The sequence below is a fragment of the Castanea sativa genome, chromosome 6 (assembly GCF_040712315.1).
Source record: "Castanea sativa cultivar Marrone di Chiusa Pesio chromosome 6, ASM4071231v1".
NCBI classification, from domain to species: Eukaryota; Viridiplantae; Streptophyta; class Magnoliopsida; order Fagales; family Fagaceae; genus Castanea; species Castanea sativa.
In genome coordinates, this window is record NC_134018.1 from 22,468,996 (window position 1) to 22,486,525 (window position 17,530).

General features: G+C 34.1%; 1 pseudogene; it reads left to right on the forward strand.

The window, feature by feature from the left end:
• Positions 1–4,342: 4,342 nt before the first annotated feature.
• LOC142638964 (tubulin alpha chain pseudogene) lies at positions 4,343–5,734 on the forward strand (annotated as a pseudogene).
• Positions 5,735–17,530: the final 11,796 nt, after the last annotated feature.

Below are 17,530 nucleotides of genomic sequence, written 5' to 3' on the forward strand. Positions count from 1 at the left end.
AATCTCACGAATATTCACATGTCAAACTTAATGGTTTTGTATACTAAATATTTATAAATAATGACCTTGTATATATATATTTACGCATGTGTGTGATTGTTTGTCTTGACTTTTGACTAATATATTAGTACCACAATTTGGCCCCCCAAAACAAAAAATCCTAACTTCACCCCTATACAAAAGTTCGATGTAGAAGAGTTATATGACGAGGTGACTGTGATGCTAGGTCTTAATAAAGTTGAAAAACTTAAAGCTTGTTCTTGGTTTATAGAGAATGAAAAATAATTTCTCATGTTGAAAATACTTCTAGCTGAGCGTGAGAAAAGCAAGGTTGTTAGATGTTTATTTCACAAGGACATAGAATGGGTTTAATTTGATGTTTCTCTAATTAGCATACTTGAATTATAGTTTTTATTTTATGTACTTTTTTATTTTTTATTTTTATTTTTTAACTTTGAGGAAGACGTGAAATAAATATGTTACTTATCTTTTATTCAAGATGTCGTCTTCTTACTACAATTTTTTATTTTATTTTTTGATACAAGATATAAATTCTACTCTAGCATAATCTAAATACATATGTGTGTGAAACTCATTCTTGTAGACTTGAACCTCGACCATTGTCCCTTATACCCTACAAGTATAACTACAAGCACTTATACTTGTAGAGTGACTATACCACAATCCTTTTTTTATTTAGCTTTTTTCTCCGACCTTAAGCAATGACGAGCTTCGACAAAATGAACTTGTATTAATAAAATAAAAAAAACAAAAAAGAAAAAGAATGTTCTTACTTACTACTGGAATATTTTAATTGGTTTTTACGTGGAAATTGATTCAACCAACATACTGTATTAAGAGGGGTTTAAAATGTCTGATTATGTCTAAACTTCAAAATTTCAATTCCTATTTTATTAAATTTTCTACAAAAATTAAAACCAAACAAGAAAATTTTTAAATGATGGGATTTTAATGATCAAGATGCAATCCTATTATTTGTAAAATCTTGTATATTTAACAATGTATCTATCCAAACAAAGTGTAAGAGTTTTAGGGCCATAATGGATATGCATTTCAAATGATTAAACCTTGTCTCTGATTTCGAAAAGCTTATGGAAAATTCTCATGAGAAGAAAAAAAAAAAAAAAAAAAGACCGAAAATTTCACTCTTTGGTAGTGAGTGCATGTGCATTTTTTGTAAAAATAAAAAAGATTAATAAGACTAGAAAGGAAACAAAAGGATTAGCGTAGCAGGAGAGATCCACGTTGATAATGGAGATTGGAGAGGATGTGCTTGCACGCAAGTGAAAAATTTTAATGTGTTGGAGTTAAAATCCTAATGAAAATTTCTAAAATAAAATAACTATGTCAATTTTTGATGCTATCCTATTCGTTGAAGCCATAATCCAAACAATAAAGCCGTGACACTCACTCAAACTCCCATGAGCTCGAGTTCACCTGATTCCTTCTGTTGTAATAAAATAAGGTTGGATAGACGTCCAAAAATAGTACTCTTCTTCAAGCTTTAGGATGAATCATCAAATATAATATTCAAACTCTAAAAGATTGGAACCGAGACTTTTCTGTTGGATAGATAGGCCAATCCAATCCTGAACTGGAAACTCTGCCCCTTACTTCTAACATACATTTGTATGTATCTGATTTAGAAAGTTATGATTTTTTTCCTGTCAAAAATACCTTAAATTAATTAATTAATAATTTAAAAATAGGGTTAAAATAGTAAATTAACAAAAGAAAGTTAGTTATTGCTTTTTTTTTTATTGTCAAAAATACCCTTACCTAAAACTTAAAAATTGGGTTAAAATAGTAAATTGACAAAAATAATAAATTCCTACATCTATGTCTTCCTGCTACTAATAAACTCTTACTTTTACTTTGATTTAAATTTATACATCTACTCACTAACTCCCAACAAAATAGGATCACTTTTATGTTAGTTTTAAAACTCCTCCAATCTACAAAACTCACCTCACGTATTCATCACACCCTTAGATTTTTTTTTTATTAGAAAAAGTAGAAATTTCAAATTATAATAAATGCAAATTATTAATTATTAATAAAAGCCAATCTCTTGGAGAAGAATTCGTTGCGTTGCGTTGCATTGAGGAACATTTGGTCAGGTTGGGGAGCTTCATCCGCAAAGTTTGTTCTTACTTCTTACGCTTTGATTTTACAGGTAAGTTCTGAATATATTTTGTCTCTTTCATTTTACTCTGAGCTATGTAAAACCGTAGTCTAGAACAGTAAACTAAGAAGTGGGTGCAATATTGAAAATAAATAAAATTAGTACAATACTATACATGCATAAGTGATCATGCTTTCCTATTATCGTGTGAATCCTTTTTTTATATTGTGATCTAGACTTCACTTTGTGCTAAGATAAGATTGGAATGCGCTTCAGCCTTCAGCGGTAAGGTAGAGTGCCTCGACTAACTATAAACCTACAACAGATACAACTCTCTGCTTTGACTCCTAACTAAGGCATTTCGCTCGCAATTAATTATGTGATGCTTGCTTATTGAGTTGCAAAATATAACTATTTTTTTTAGCGCATTGGTTCAAAATTTTGGTTATATTGTAATCTTGCATGTGGCCAGTGGCCTTGAGTTATAGGTTTGTCTTGTCATTTTTTTTAGTGTACGTGTTGCTAAGTGCTAACATTGGTTAATTTCGTTTATTTGAGAAGGCCTTATTCTCAAACTGCAATCATGCAGTGTTACGCCGTAGCCTAGATGCTGCTTCCTCACTCCACAACCATCTTATCTTCCCACACATCCATCATCCCACCTCCTCTGTCATTAACTCACAAAACCACCCACACCCTATACGTTATATGCAATAATCACACTTCCCCTGCCAATCCATCTCATTAAATTACCCACTCTTGTCTTACACACCACTCCCCTCACCCATCAAGCCATACATATTCACTGAAATGGAGAAATTATTAGGTTCTTCGGGTGGAGTCCTTCCCCCCCACCCCCCCCCCCCCCTCGCAAGGGATGTGAGCCCTATTCATGGATCCCACACAAATGCCCATCCCTCGTGAGGGGGAAGGATTTTCCCCTGAGGACGTAATAATTTCTCCACCAAATGCTTAACCCATATATATATATATATATATATATATATATATATATATATATATATATATATATATATATATATATATGAAGTATTAGATCAAAGTTTAAACCAAAATAAAGTAGACTTTAGTGTGCAACCGTCCTTTGCAAAGGAGGAGTTTATTATATCTTATTGCATTGGGAAGTGTTGAAAATCTTCCACGATCCTAAGCTTCTATAATGGAGAATTGCTCAACACAATAGAAGAGTAAATGCAGAGCAAGAAGCAGGAAATGCGAAAAATGAATTCTTGTATTGATAATTAATCTACTCTGTTCTTTATATACTAGATACAAAAGAGTAAAGCTGTAACAGAAAACTAACTACAGTTAACAAAAAAACTAACTATAGTTTCTATACACGTGTGGCAGCTAACTAAAGTATACAACCTACTAAGATACAGATCGTTTCTTCTACAACTACTGCATGTAGTTTATGTACAGCATTACAGAAGTAATTACAAACTAAACCAAACTACAATACTCCCCCTCAAGATGAACTATATATATATATATATATATATATATATATATATATATATATATATATATTTATTTATTTATAAGGTTCATCTTGGACAGCAAATAATGAAACTGTTTGTGCCCAAGTGCTTTAGTAAAAAAATCTGCAACTTGATGTCTTGAGGGAACATGGAATGTTTTAATTGTACCATCTTGTATCTTCTCTCGAATAAAATGACAATCGACTTCTATATGCTTAGTTCTTTCATGATACACCGGATTGGCTGCTATGTATAAAGCTGCCCTGCTGCCATAGTAGAGCGAAGCTGCCTGTTTATGCTCTAATCCAAAAGTCTTAAGCAATGAGATGAGCCAAACTATTTCACTTGTGACTGTGGCCATAGCCCTGTACTCGGATTCCGCTGAAGATCTAGATACCACATGCTGTTTTTTACATTTCCAAGAAATCAAGGAATTACCAAGGAAAATGCAAAAACCTGAAACCGATCTCCTAGTGTTAGGGCATGCTGCCCAGTCAGCATCACAATATGATTTAAGCTTCAGTTCTGATTCTACAAAGAGAAATAAACCTTGGCCTGGACTCCTTTTCAAATACTTAAGAATTTTGTAAGCAGCTTGCAAATGAGGCAGCCACGAACTCCAGAGCCCAATCCTTCCGAAACAGCTTAATGCCCTCACTTGGGTTACAAGCCCGCGTCACAGAGCTCGGCCTCTGTCAACTTCTTTGTTGTAGAATTTCTTTTCAAATCGAAAATGAGAGAGTGCATTTCGGTCCACATTGGTCAGGCCGGTATTCAGGTCGGAAATGCTTGCTAGGAGCTTTACTGCCTTGAGCATGGCATCCAGCCTGATGGCCAAATGCTAGGTGACAAAACTGTTGGAGGAGGTGACGATGCCTTCAACACCTTTTTCAGTGAAACTGGTGCCGGGAAGCACGTCCCTCGTGCCGTGTTTGTTGACCTTGAGCCCACTGTCATTGATGAAGTGAGGACTGGTACTTACCGCCAGCTCTTCCACCCAGAACAGCTCATCAGCAGCAAGGAAGATGTTGCCAACAACTTTGCCCGTGGCCACTATACCATTGGCAAGGAGATTGTTGATTTGTGCTTGGATAGTATCATAAAGCTTGCTGATAATTGCACTGGTCTCCAGGGTTTCCTAGTTTTCAATGCTGTTGGTGGAGGCATTGGTTCCGGGCTTGGTTCCCTTCTCTTGGAGCGTTTGTCTGTTGACTATGGCAAGAAATCAAAATTGGGTTTCACAATCTACCCTTCTCCACAGGTCTCCACATCTGTTGTTGAGCCCTACAACAGTGTCCTCTCCACCCACTCCCTCCTCAAACACACCGATGTGGCTGTACTTTTGGACAATAAGGCAATCTATGATATTTGCAGGCGCTCCCTTGACATTGAGCGACCCACCTACACCAACCTCAACCGCCTTGTCTCTCAGGTGATTGCCTCTTTGACTGCCTCTCTGAGGTTTGATGGTGCCCTGAATGTGGATGTGACTGAATTCCAAACCAACTTGGTTCCATACCCCAGAATCCACTTCATGCTTTCCTCATATGCACCAGTCATCTCTGCCGAGAAAGCATACTATGAATAACTCTCAGTGGCTGAAATCACCAACAATGCTTTTGAGCCCTCATCTATGATGGCCAAGTGTGATCCTCGCCATGGCAAGTACATGGCATGCTGCCTAATGTACCGTGGTGATGTTGTGCCTAAGGATGTCCATGCTGCTGTTGCTACTATCAAGACCAAGCGTACCATTCAGTTTGTTGATTGGTGCCCCACTGGATTCAAGTGTGGTATTAATTACCAGCCTCCAACTGTTGTTCCCGGAGGTGACCTTGCCAAGGTGCAAAGGCCTGTTTACATGATTTCGAATTCTACCTCTGTGGCTGAAGTGTTCTCTCGTATTGACCACAAATTTGATCTCATGTATGCCAAGCGTGCTTTTGTACACTGGTACGTGGGTGAGGGTATGGAAGAAGGAGAATTCTCTGAAGCCCGTGAGGACCTTGCTGCTTTGGAGAAGGATTACGAGGAGGTTGGTGCTGAGTCCGCAGAGGGTGAGGATGATGAAGGCGATGAGTATTAAGGATAATAACTAGTTGCTGAGATGGTGGTTTGTTTTTTTTTGTTTGGATAGTATCATCTTTTGGTCTGCCCTATGTGCCTTATAATGTTTATGTACAACATTACAGAAGTAATTACAAACTAAACCAAACTTCAATATTGAAGTTTGGTTTAGTTTGCAATTACTTCTGTAAGACGTTCCACAACAAGGGACACACCAGGGTTGTCACTGCTAGTCAAGAAATACAGACTAGATGGATTTTCCCATGGTTGAACAACATGGTGAGCAACAGGCACAGAGGTACTAGAAGCAGCATCAACCATTTTCAACACAAAGAAAACCAAACAATAAAATCCAAACTCAATAGCCTTAAACCACGTCAATCAAGAACCTTCTTGAACACAAGAAATCAATCTCAGAACTATATCGGTCAAACAAACCCAAGAAAACAAAGACTACAATCAAGCAATTGAAGAACCCTAAATCCGGGACCAATTGTGGAATTTTCAATTAAGCAATTGAAAGAAAAACCCTAGATCAAGATTCAGAAGAGAAATAAAAGTGCAAGAATCAAAGAAGAAACACAGATGAAAAGAATGAAGAAAATTTAGAGAATACCAGAGGGAATTGATTCTCTGAGCTCTGATACCATGTTGAAAATCTTCCACGATCCTAAGCTTCTATAATGGAGAATTGCTCAACACAACAGAGAAGTAAATGCAGAGCAAGAAGCAGGAAATGCAAAAAATGAATTCTTGTATTGATAATTAATCTACTCTGTTCTTTATATACTAGATACAAAAGAGTAAAGCTGTAATAGAAAACTAACTACAGTTAACAAAAAAACTAACTATAGTTTCTATACACGTGTGGCAGCTAACTAAAGTATACAACCTACTAAGCTACAGATCGTTTCTTCTACAACTACTGCATGTAGTTTATGTACAGCATTACAGAAGTAATTACAAACTAAACCAAACTTCAATAGGAAGCAACAAAAGCAAATAATTTTTTAACTAACCCATGTGCGACTACACCTAAAAAACTAATCAATTTTAATTTTAAAAAAAACTCAACCTTAACCGCTGTCTTAAGCCACTTGTTATTGAAATCCAATAGAGTATATGTGACACATTGAACAAACCTATCCTCATATTGTCTGACAACATAGAAGCAGAGCACTTACAAACCCATAGACCAACAGGAAAATTAATTGCAGATAGAATAATATAAAAACAAAAAACAAAGGAAAACCGCAAAATACCCCGTTTGATTTCTCCATAAAAAATGGAACCCCCTAAAGTTTTGATTATAACAAATTAACTCCTTTTTGCAAGGACCTTGATTAGTTTATGGCAACCATTTGGGACTCAAAGAATGCAGAAGAGTATGCTAAACTAACTTGATAGGAAATGCTTGTGGAAATCAAGGCTAAATGAGAGACTAAAAACTCTCATTTGCAAGATTGAATGGAAATGCTCTTATTTGTGGTTAGTCTTTGGTCTCACTCTCCTCCTCTAGAATGAATTTTAACGTTTTCATGAGATCAAATCACATTCAATCGCAACTTTGACTTGAGATTTGGTTTGAAACACGTAATAATCCATCATCTAGTGAAGGTATGAAGTGTAGGACCATGGAAAAGACGCATGCCTTACTTTAAGCAATGTCTGCTTCAAAGCTTTACCAAGACCCTTAGGTTAGAAAATTTGGGTTTTTCTTCTTGATGGAACCTTACACAACCAGAACTTAAAAATTTGTGAAAAAATTTCCAAAATGAAAGTGACACCTTGTTGATAGAGTATTGAAAAGAAAAAATTTTTTTTTTTTGATAGAAAGAAAGAGAGTGAGGGATGCTTTGCCCCATAGTCTTGGGCTCGAAAATCATGGGTTTCCACCAAGGAAGTTAATATCGTACCGGAGGTTGTACCGGTTCGGCCACCGGTACGATATATTTCGGATACCGGTCAATAGCGGTATACCGTTTTGGGTTTACCGCTATGTTATATATTTAATACACACACACACACACACACACACACACACACACACAAAATCTCTATTTACCATAAAACATTACCTCAAAAATCTCTGTTTACCATAAAACATTACTTCAATTGTTCATTGTATACAAAGAAAAAAAAAAACTTAATTGTTCATTGCATACAAAGAAAACAAATAATATCAGTAGTGTTTAGGGTGTGGCTTGGGTAGTGTTTAGGGTTGGATTAGGACTTGAAATTACCATCCTGCCCTTAAAAAACTGCCACAATTACAAAAAAAAAAAAAAAAAAAAAACAGAGCATTTTGTACGGCCGGTACGGTATTCATTTACGGGCCGGAACGCAGCCGGTACGGATGATATTTTTTACAGTATGAAATAGGAGTGTACCTGTATCGGTGCACTGGCCGGTACGGTACGGTATCAGTAACACTGATTTCCACTGCCTCTGGTTTGGCAGGTTCCATTCCATAACGAAAGAAAAGGGTGTGGATTTTTTGGAGCAATAGAAAGGGGGGTTATTCCTCATTGTCTTATGTAGGTTATTATTTGGAGGGAGAAGAGTGTTTAATTGTACTTCTTTCTAATGGGATTGAGGTTCGCGTCTGTAGAGCTAAAATTGTATCTTTTATGGTCCATGGCTGCCTTAACTAGTCTTTCATTTCTTACCTTAACAACATTTTCTAGATTTTATTTTAATTTCATTTAATGTTTTGTTGCATCCCTGGAACACTACTTGTGTACGTACGTGGGGATAGATCACTCTTTTAAAATATATATTTAAAAGAAGTCTTTAGCTCATTCTATGGCTGCTTCGTTTGCTTTTTTTGACTCGATTTAGATTCTAACTCTGCTTCAACTTTAATATGATGTTACATAGGATTGATAAAGATGTACTAAAAACACTTTCAAGGGATAATTACTCCACTACAACCAACAATGTACAATAACGTGTTTGTATATATATGTCAAGTTGTAAATCCAAAACAAGAGTAAGAATGACGTTACGCCTACAAATGGACCCAATATTTGTGCTTTTAGAATGGCCTACATGTGGTGTGTCTGAATTTAATTGTAGTAACTAGTTTTAGTCAGAATGATACTGATGGGCCTTAATATGTAACATGGCACATGAAAGTATGGACAAAACTTAGTTACAGTAATTTTACCTTGAATTTTTCTTTTAAGATTTAGTTGTGTGGCTACTTAACTAAAAAATACATTTTCATCCTATGAGAAAAAATCTATATGGCTGAATCTTAAGGGGAGAACTTAAGAAATAACACCTAAGTACTGTACTTAAATCTTGCCCCTATTATAGTATAGGTTGGGAGATAATTAAGAATAAGGTATTTGGTATCAAATGATACCATGTTAACGGTATCAAAATCTACTAAGTGTGAGATATATCAGCAAAAAATAATTATCTCACTAATAAATGAAAGGCATGTGTTAATGTGTAGTTATTTTTACATACATATCTTTTATTTATTGGATTTTGATTGGGATCCCATAGTATCATTTTATATAAAATATTTTTTTCGGAAGGTAAGGGACAATAATTGTTTATTGTACAGTATGGAGCCACGTTCAAATTATTAGTTTTCTCTCAATTATTTTTCATGGCCCAGAAAAGGAACTTTATTTTTTATATATTAAAAAATAATATTTGGAATAGGTAATAGGAAATGACAAAAATGTGATATTAATTATTAAGTTAAAATCAAATACCAATCACAGAGTTCCGTGTTAAACTTGGAGTGTAACATCTAGACATATGATGCTTTTACTTCCTTGTTTGCAAGTGCACTTGTCAAGCTTTCAGTTTCAGGTGAAGAAGACAAAAACCAAATACTCCCATTATAGAATTTATTCCCTTTGTGATTGGTATATCAAATACGTGATGATGTGGTGTAGGTTTGGGCCCAACCTGCCACAAAAAAAGGATGTTATATATTTGTGTTTTGGAAGATCACGTGTATCATTCATGTTCAATCTCCGAAAAGTTTAAGCAAAGCCTGATTAGGCTTATTAATCTTTCATTTGTCGTGTTATTTCTGAAATGAGTGATGCATTATGAATTTTACTAATCTCGTAATATAATTACTCACATTATTGGGTGTATAATAAAAAATTGTGTTAAATTTACACATTTTTGTTCAAAAACTCTCCACATCAGTCCATTATAACATTATAGATCTACATTTTTGCTATAATAACTATGTAAAAATATACATAGTTAATGTAGCATATCCAAAGAGGATATATAAGCGATAGAGAATGGGAGGGAGGGGAAATTCATAAAAAATATTCAATAAGTAGATTTATAATTTTGAAAGATAGTTTGATTAACTATGTGGGATTTTGGATTAAAGATTAGGGATTTTATGTTAGCCCCTAAAATTCAGAATGTGTAAACAGCGGTTGGTTAGTTTCTAGGGTGGACGACAAAGTGACTTAGCCTTGAGATACATAGAGGTTGTTTGGTTACGAGAAAACTGTGGGGTGTATTTTGTTTTTATTTCTAGTTTTCAGTGGTACCTACCACTAAAAAATTGGTTTGGCTTTGTTATTTGTACTCCGCTTTTATTTTCAATATCCAAAAAAGTGAGTTCGAATATAAAAAATTAATACACATTTTTGTCATTTTTATTTTCACTTTGAAAACAAATAAAGTGGAATTTTTGCAAAAATACTCAAAATTTGTGTTGAACTTTTGATTGAAAAGTGAAAATAAAATTAGACAAAAAAAATTTGTGCCAAACTTAAAAATGAATTTAAAATAGAAAATGAGTACAAGAAGAAAATAGAAAATGAGTATAGAAAATAAAAGTGAAAATGAATTCACACCACCAAACAATGCCATGGTATTGTGTGTACAAGGAAATGATTTCAAATTTATTATTCAAAAAATTAAAATTAAAATTTCTTATTTCAATATCTCTCTGACTCTCCATCACTTTCCAATTTACATGGAAAGTGAAAAGTGGATTTGGAGGGAAACAAAAATTTCCATTTTATTTCTCTCCCCTTCATTTCCACCCATCCAAATGAGGGATTTGTTTCTTTTCCCTTGAACCAAACGTAGTGTTACGAGAGAGCTACACTATTGAACTTTCACATTACTCTTCATTGTTCCACTATCAATTTTATGTTTCTTTAATCTTTGATAATGAGCACTAATTTTCTATATATTATTTATCACTTCACTTGTTTGCATGGACAACAACCAAGCAAAGGTGAGGTGAGATTGAGAATATGATCAGAAGCACATTGGAATTCGGTCTCGACAATAATTCGCCATCCATGCCTATCTAGACCCTGATCCGCCACCTCTAGATCTTACTAGTGAAAGGCAATTGATCTTATTGATTCAACTGGCGAGTTTTGAGATAGTTTTGAAAAATATAAATAGAAAAAAAATTTAAAAATAAAAGTGGTATGTCTACAACATCTTTACAACAAATTCTAAACGGTAAATTGTTATTAGTTTTAATTTGAACATACCACTTAAATTATTTTTTTACTCACTAATAATAACCGTTAACAACCATAACATGTAACATTTCTTTTTCAAAAATTTAATAAAATTTGGTTTAACTGTTCACGATTTCACTCTCCACTCTAGGATACTCCACTCTAGTATGTATGCTAAGTTATAGCATGTATTGTATGAATGATAATTGTTTGTGGGCAAATTGCATTTTCTTCTCTAGGCCCTAATCAACAACGAGTGATGATTTATAAGACTTTATTGTGTATTATTTAATGAAGTCACACTTAATTTATTAAAGAGTTTTGTGACTAAAAGGACACATAGTTGATAATCTCACGTAATGGTTGGAGAAAAATAGCTCTAAATTAGTTTAGAGTTAAACTTTTTCAATTTAAAATTGTTGAGAAAATATTTATGAAAACTAGCCTATTAAATACATGCATAACCGCTGGATAGAAGGTAAAAGAAACAGTATAGGGAGATAGAGTTTGTGTGAAAAATTTGGTATCTATGACAGCTCTCATAAATATTTTTTATTTAGACAAAAAAATAAAAGATTATTAATAACTACTGTATTTATTAAATTTTATGTTTAGACAAATAAATAAAAGAGTATTAATAACTTCCATAATTATTGTATTTTAGATTTTTTTATTTTTGAGAGAGAGAGTTTCAACCTATGTCGTTTGCTCCTGATGATAGCTCTTTATCATCAGAACAAGAGACCAATCAGTTTTTGGTATAGGCGGGGATTGAACCTCAGATCTTTTATTCAACCATCAGATATTTTACCGGATCTCTTTTTTATTTTTAGATTTAGACAAAAAAAGAAAAAAAAAAAATCTTATTTTGTTAAATTTTCTCTGTGCATCAGCATTAAACTGGCTTTATAAAAAAAATCATCTTATGTCACTATTTAACCTCTTTTTTTTGGGCTTTTTCTCCAAATATGTGTGACATCCTTGCGTTACGATCTGCTATATATATATATTTTAACTTTTGACTGTTTGTTTTCGATAGACATTAACGGCATTCTAATAATATTATCATTAGTTTTTTTAATTTTTTATGGTAAAAAATATCTGTGGTCGATATATAGGGATATTTAATTAGTTCGTGTCGCGTTGTTCTGCCTGTATTTGATAAGAAAAATTACAATAAAATGTATCACAATCTTTAACGTCCTTGTTAAGGCTTGTATTGTGCTGTAGTTCTTTGAATTGAACAGAATAGGGCTGTAAATTGTAATCAAGCCTAGTTGAGTGGAGTATTAAATATGCAAAGATTCAATCAAGAAATTTTGAGTGTTAATTTGTCAAGTCAATAAAACAGTTAAGAGGCCGAAGGGTTTTGTCCAGCCATCAAGAGGTATAAAGCAAGGAGATCCGCTCTCACCATACCTATTCCTACTGTGTGCAGAAGGGTTATCAGGAATGATGAAGAAGGCAGTAAATACCAGGCAATTACATGGAGTGTTATCTTGTACAGGGGGGGTTTGTGTATCTCATCTCCTCTTTGCAGACGACTGCTTGTTATTCTGTGAAGCATCAGTGGAGGAGTGTCATCGACTCCTAGACATATTGGGAAGATATGAGGCTGCCTCAGGTCAAGCAATTAATAGACAGAAGACATCTCTATTTTTTAGTAGAAATACTAAACTGGAGGTGAAGGATGCAATAAAGAATTTGTTAGGTGCAAGGATTATGAATGATTGTGAGAAGTATCTTGGGCTACCAATGATGGGGGGAAAATCAAAGATAACTACTTTTAAAGAGCTGCAAGAACGCATAACCAAGAGGGTTATGGGGTGGAAGGAAAAATTCATCTCAAAAGCCGGGAGGGAGATTTTGATCAAGACAATTGCCCAAGCCATTCCTACCTACTCAATGAGTATTTTCAAGATTCCAAAGGCAGTGGGGGACTCAATAAACTCAACCTTGGCAAAATATTATTGGGGACAAACAAAGGATGAAAGGAAAATACACTGGATAAATTGGAAGAAGTTGTGCACACAAAAAGAAAAGGGAGGTATGGAGTTCCGAGATATACATGCTTTTAACTTAGCTATGCTAGCTAAGCAAGCTTGGCGTTTGCTGCACCACACGCACTCTCTATTTTACCGTGTCTATAAGGCAAGGTATTTTCCCAACTGCTCTTTTTTGGAGGCTGAATTGGGTCATAAGCCATCTTTTGTTTGGAGGAGTCTCATTGCTGCTAGGGAAGTTGTTGTAAGAGGATCAAGGTGGAGAGTAGGTGATGGAAGTCGGATTCTGGTTTCGTCTTCAAACTGGCTGCCACATAGACCCGTCTTCAGTGGGGATGTGGATCACAGATTAAGGGTGGCTGACCTTATTAACAAGGATACTTGGCAGTGGGATAGGAGGAAGATAGAGGACATTTTCGCACCAAGTACTACACTGGATATCTTGGCAATCCCTCTTTGTTGCAATCGGACCAGGGACAGCCTTGTGTGGAAGGAAAACAGCAAGCATGAATTCACGGTGAAAACAGCGTATAGGGTGGCTATACGACTTCGACGTCAAATGGATATCGAACACTCACGAGCACAAGAAGATAGGAAATGGTGGAAGATGATTTGGGCAATGAATGTACCACCAAAGGTGAAATCTTTCATGTGGAGGGCGTGCTCAAATATTCTACCTACACGGGTAAATCTTCGGCGAAGGAAGGTACAGGTGGATGAGAGATGTGAGCTGTGTTGTCAACAACCAGAAACATGCGCCCACTTGTTGTGGGAATGTCCATTTGCTCGAAATGTATGGGCAATGGTGAGGGGAAGAGTGCAAAAGAGCAGCAATGAGGTTCAGGATTTCTTCCATTTGTTTCGGATACTGGGGAGGAAACTAACAAAAGACGAAATGGAGAAATGGGCGACCCTGTCGTGGGCAATTTGGAATGCAAAAAACAAGCTATACTTTGAGAAAATTCAGACACACCCTAAGGTAATCATGGAGGGAGCGCTAACAATATTAGAGAACTACCAAAGGCTATCTGCTACTCAAGATATGGTTTGATATACAGGGTTCGGCCTGACCATGCCAACCTCTGTTTTGTACTATGGAAAACAGGGGAGTTTCTTGGGGTTCTGGCATATTGTGGGGAAGAAGTGTTTAGTTCGTGTGTTCCCTACTCTCTTTTGTATACATGATCTATTCTATCATAATAAAATTCTATCGGTTTATCTCAAAAAAAAAAAAATAAAACAGTTAAACATTGATATGATCCAAAGAGAAAATAAAAACAAAAAAACAAAAGTAATTTGAAGAATATTGAAAAGTAAAGTACGCAATAACCAAAATCAACGAAAGAAAAAGAAAAAAAAAATATTGCTGGTGGAAGAAACAGAGACTTACCAAGGACTTTGTTGGGTTTGGAGGCAGACTTGGATCGATGAAGAAAGAGAGAGAGAGCCTGTGTTTGTTCTAATTTTTTTATATGATTTTTTTTTTTTTGAGAATCTAAAAAATGTGTGTTGTCTTATTTTTAGGCAGTGAGAGTTAAAAATATATTTTTACATTTTTGTCCTTTGATTTTGTCTAAATGCATAGGGATATTTTTGAAGTATCAAAAAGTCAATCTCAAACGGAGAAATCTCTTAAATAATAGTATAAATATAGATAGAAAATAATCTTTTTCAGATGTGTTTTTTTTTTTTTTTGGTTGCCAAATCATTTATGCCGTTACAACTTACAAGAATAACCACCACTCTTCTTCAATTCTCTTTTGATTCTAATCCAAGCATTAGATTCAAAGAAACAAAGTTTAAGCCACAGATACATATCTTCACATTTCTTCCTCTCTCAATTTTTCCCTGGAGAATTTTGAAGAGCAGTATATGTACTACACAATAAATTCTTCAAGTACTTTTTTCATTTCATAAAATAAAATTACTTTTAATTAATTATTTCAAACCATTACTACTATTGTTACTATTTATCTATTACTCATCATATTTAACTCTCGATTTTTCTCTTATTTGCTTTATTTTGTAGTCCATTTGAGCATGTAATCATCTTGCAAAAGATGAGGTGTCATATAAACGTGTTCTACCAACTAGCGAATACCACTAACTTTATTTTACCTTCCTTTAATATCCTCTATTTTCTTATTTTATTTGCTTTGTACTCGGTGAAATTAAAATTTGCCCAAACATTTCTCAAACTCCCTAATTATATGTATAATTCATCAACTATAATGAATATATGTTGTTCTTTTTCTTTTAACACCACTACAGATTTAGCTTTCATATTTCTGCATTTTAGCAAATATGTAAATCTTATTGGACAAATACGTAGAACGGATTCAATTAGATACCATCCTTTGAATTTTTTTTTTTTTTTTTTCTAAAAGTTAATGATTTCCATTTATCATAATTTGAAATTGTTATATTTTCCAATCACAAAAGTATTTAAGGGTGTGACAAAATTTGTGCATTTGTGGGTGAAATCATAGCAGCTCTAAATTATGATAAATGTTGGAAAATATAGCTAACTCCAAATTATGATAAATAAAAACTATTTAGTATCTTTACTAAATAATCAAGCCTATGGATAAGCTTTTTCTTAATCTGAGTTATAAACAACTTGACATCCCTAATTGATGAGGAGGATAGTAGAGATAAGAGGGAGAGAATTTAAATTGTACGCAGGGTCGGCCCAAGTCTTAGGCCTAAGGCCCCACCACAAAAAATATTTACCCTTTACAAAAAAGGCTCATCTCATTGTAAAAGATCCAAAATTTTATAAAATATACTAATTTTTTCAAATAGTTGTGCACTTTTAAATATTAGTGATGTTATGGATATCACAAATTTTACTATAGATTTATAAATTGACATGTTATTAATCACAAAAAAGTATTTTAAATATTCATCAATTACATTATTGAAGCTCATCAACCATTGTTATTGTCACATTATATTGTGAACATTTTGTAGTACCTTTTAACATTTTCCTTTTTTATTTCTAACAAGACTTTAAAAAAAAATTTACAAATGTGTTAAATGATCAATGATGATTAATCTCCCTTAATAGTTTGAAACTGTCATATTTGTAAATTAATCTACTATAAAGCCACACATAAATTAATATCATAGATTATACATTAGATTATAAATGTAATTCACTATGTATCGTCATATATCCAAGATAAATTAATTTTCTTTTTAAAAAATAATATATATATTTTTTGAGAATCAATATTTTTTTTCTTTTTGTTAAATTTATGTTTCAACTATGATATTCAATTCTCTATATGAAATTAACCTTAGTTTTAGTTAATATTATTCATTAAATCATGTATTTAATACATCAAAGTGGGTTCCAGTTAACTCAATTGGTAAGTCTTTGATGGTTGTATAAGAGATCTGGGGTTCAATGCGTGAGAGCTAGGAGATGAACCACTGAGTGGGTCTAGTTTGAAAGTAGTAAGGTCACTCCGTACCAAAGGTGGAGTCTTCATCCAACCCAACAGGTTCAAGAGTCCTCGCTTAGGTCCTCCCCGCCTACACCAAAAACTGATTGGTGTCTTGGTCTGATGATAAAGAGCTATTATCAGGAGCAGACGCGATAGGTTGAAAATCTCTAAAAAAAAAAACATCAAATTAACCTCAATTTGATTAACATTAAATAACTTTATTTAAGTAATATATACATATTAAAAGCTCCACATAAATCTTTCTCCTTAGGCCTCAAATTAGGTTGGGCTGGTCCTAATTGTACGAGCGAGGATATTGGCCACATATAGCCAAAGTCGTACATTAAAGTTTAAGTTTAGGTGGTGAAAACTAAGGGGTATTTGGTGGTTGCTTTCAAATAACTATTTTTAGTTTTTAAACAATATTTCACGCATTTTCACACACTTTTTCACTCATACATATTTTTACAAATATTTTTAAATAATAATTTTTAATTTTTAACACACGTACTAAACGGACGCTAATCCTTTTCCTTAAAAAAAAGAAGAAGAAGAAGAAGAAGTTAGGTGTAACCTATATTCAATATTGGTTTACATAAAAAGAAGGATCGTGAATAAAAAGCTAACCTTGATGGAGACAAAAAATCTTATCACGAAATGACACACCGGTGTGTGGCCCTAGTAAATATTTATGTTTGTTTGGGTTAATACTTAATAGTAATACAAGTGGGCACTTCGAGATCGAGTAGGGATTGAGATTGAGATACCACGTTAGACTTCCCGAAAGAGATTGCACGGAGTTTGCGTTGTTCACGGTTGAATGTTCTGTCCACTGTCCACCACGTAACTACCTTATTTTGTTTTGCATGCGAAGCCGTGGAAC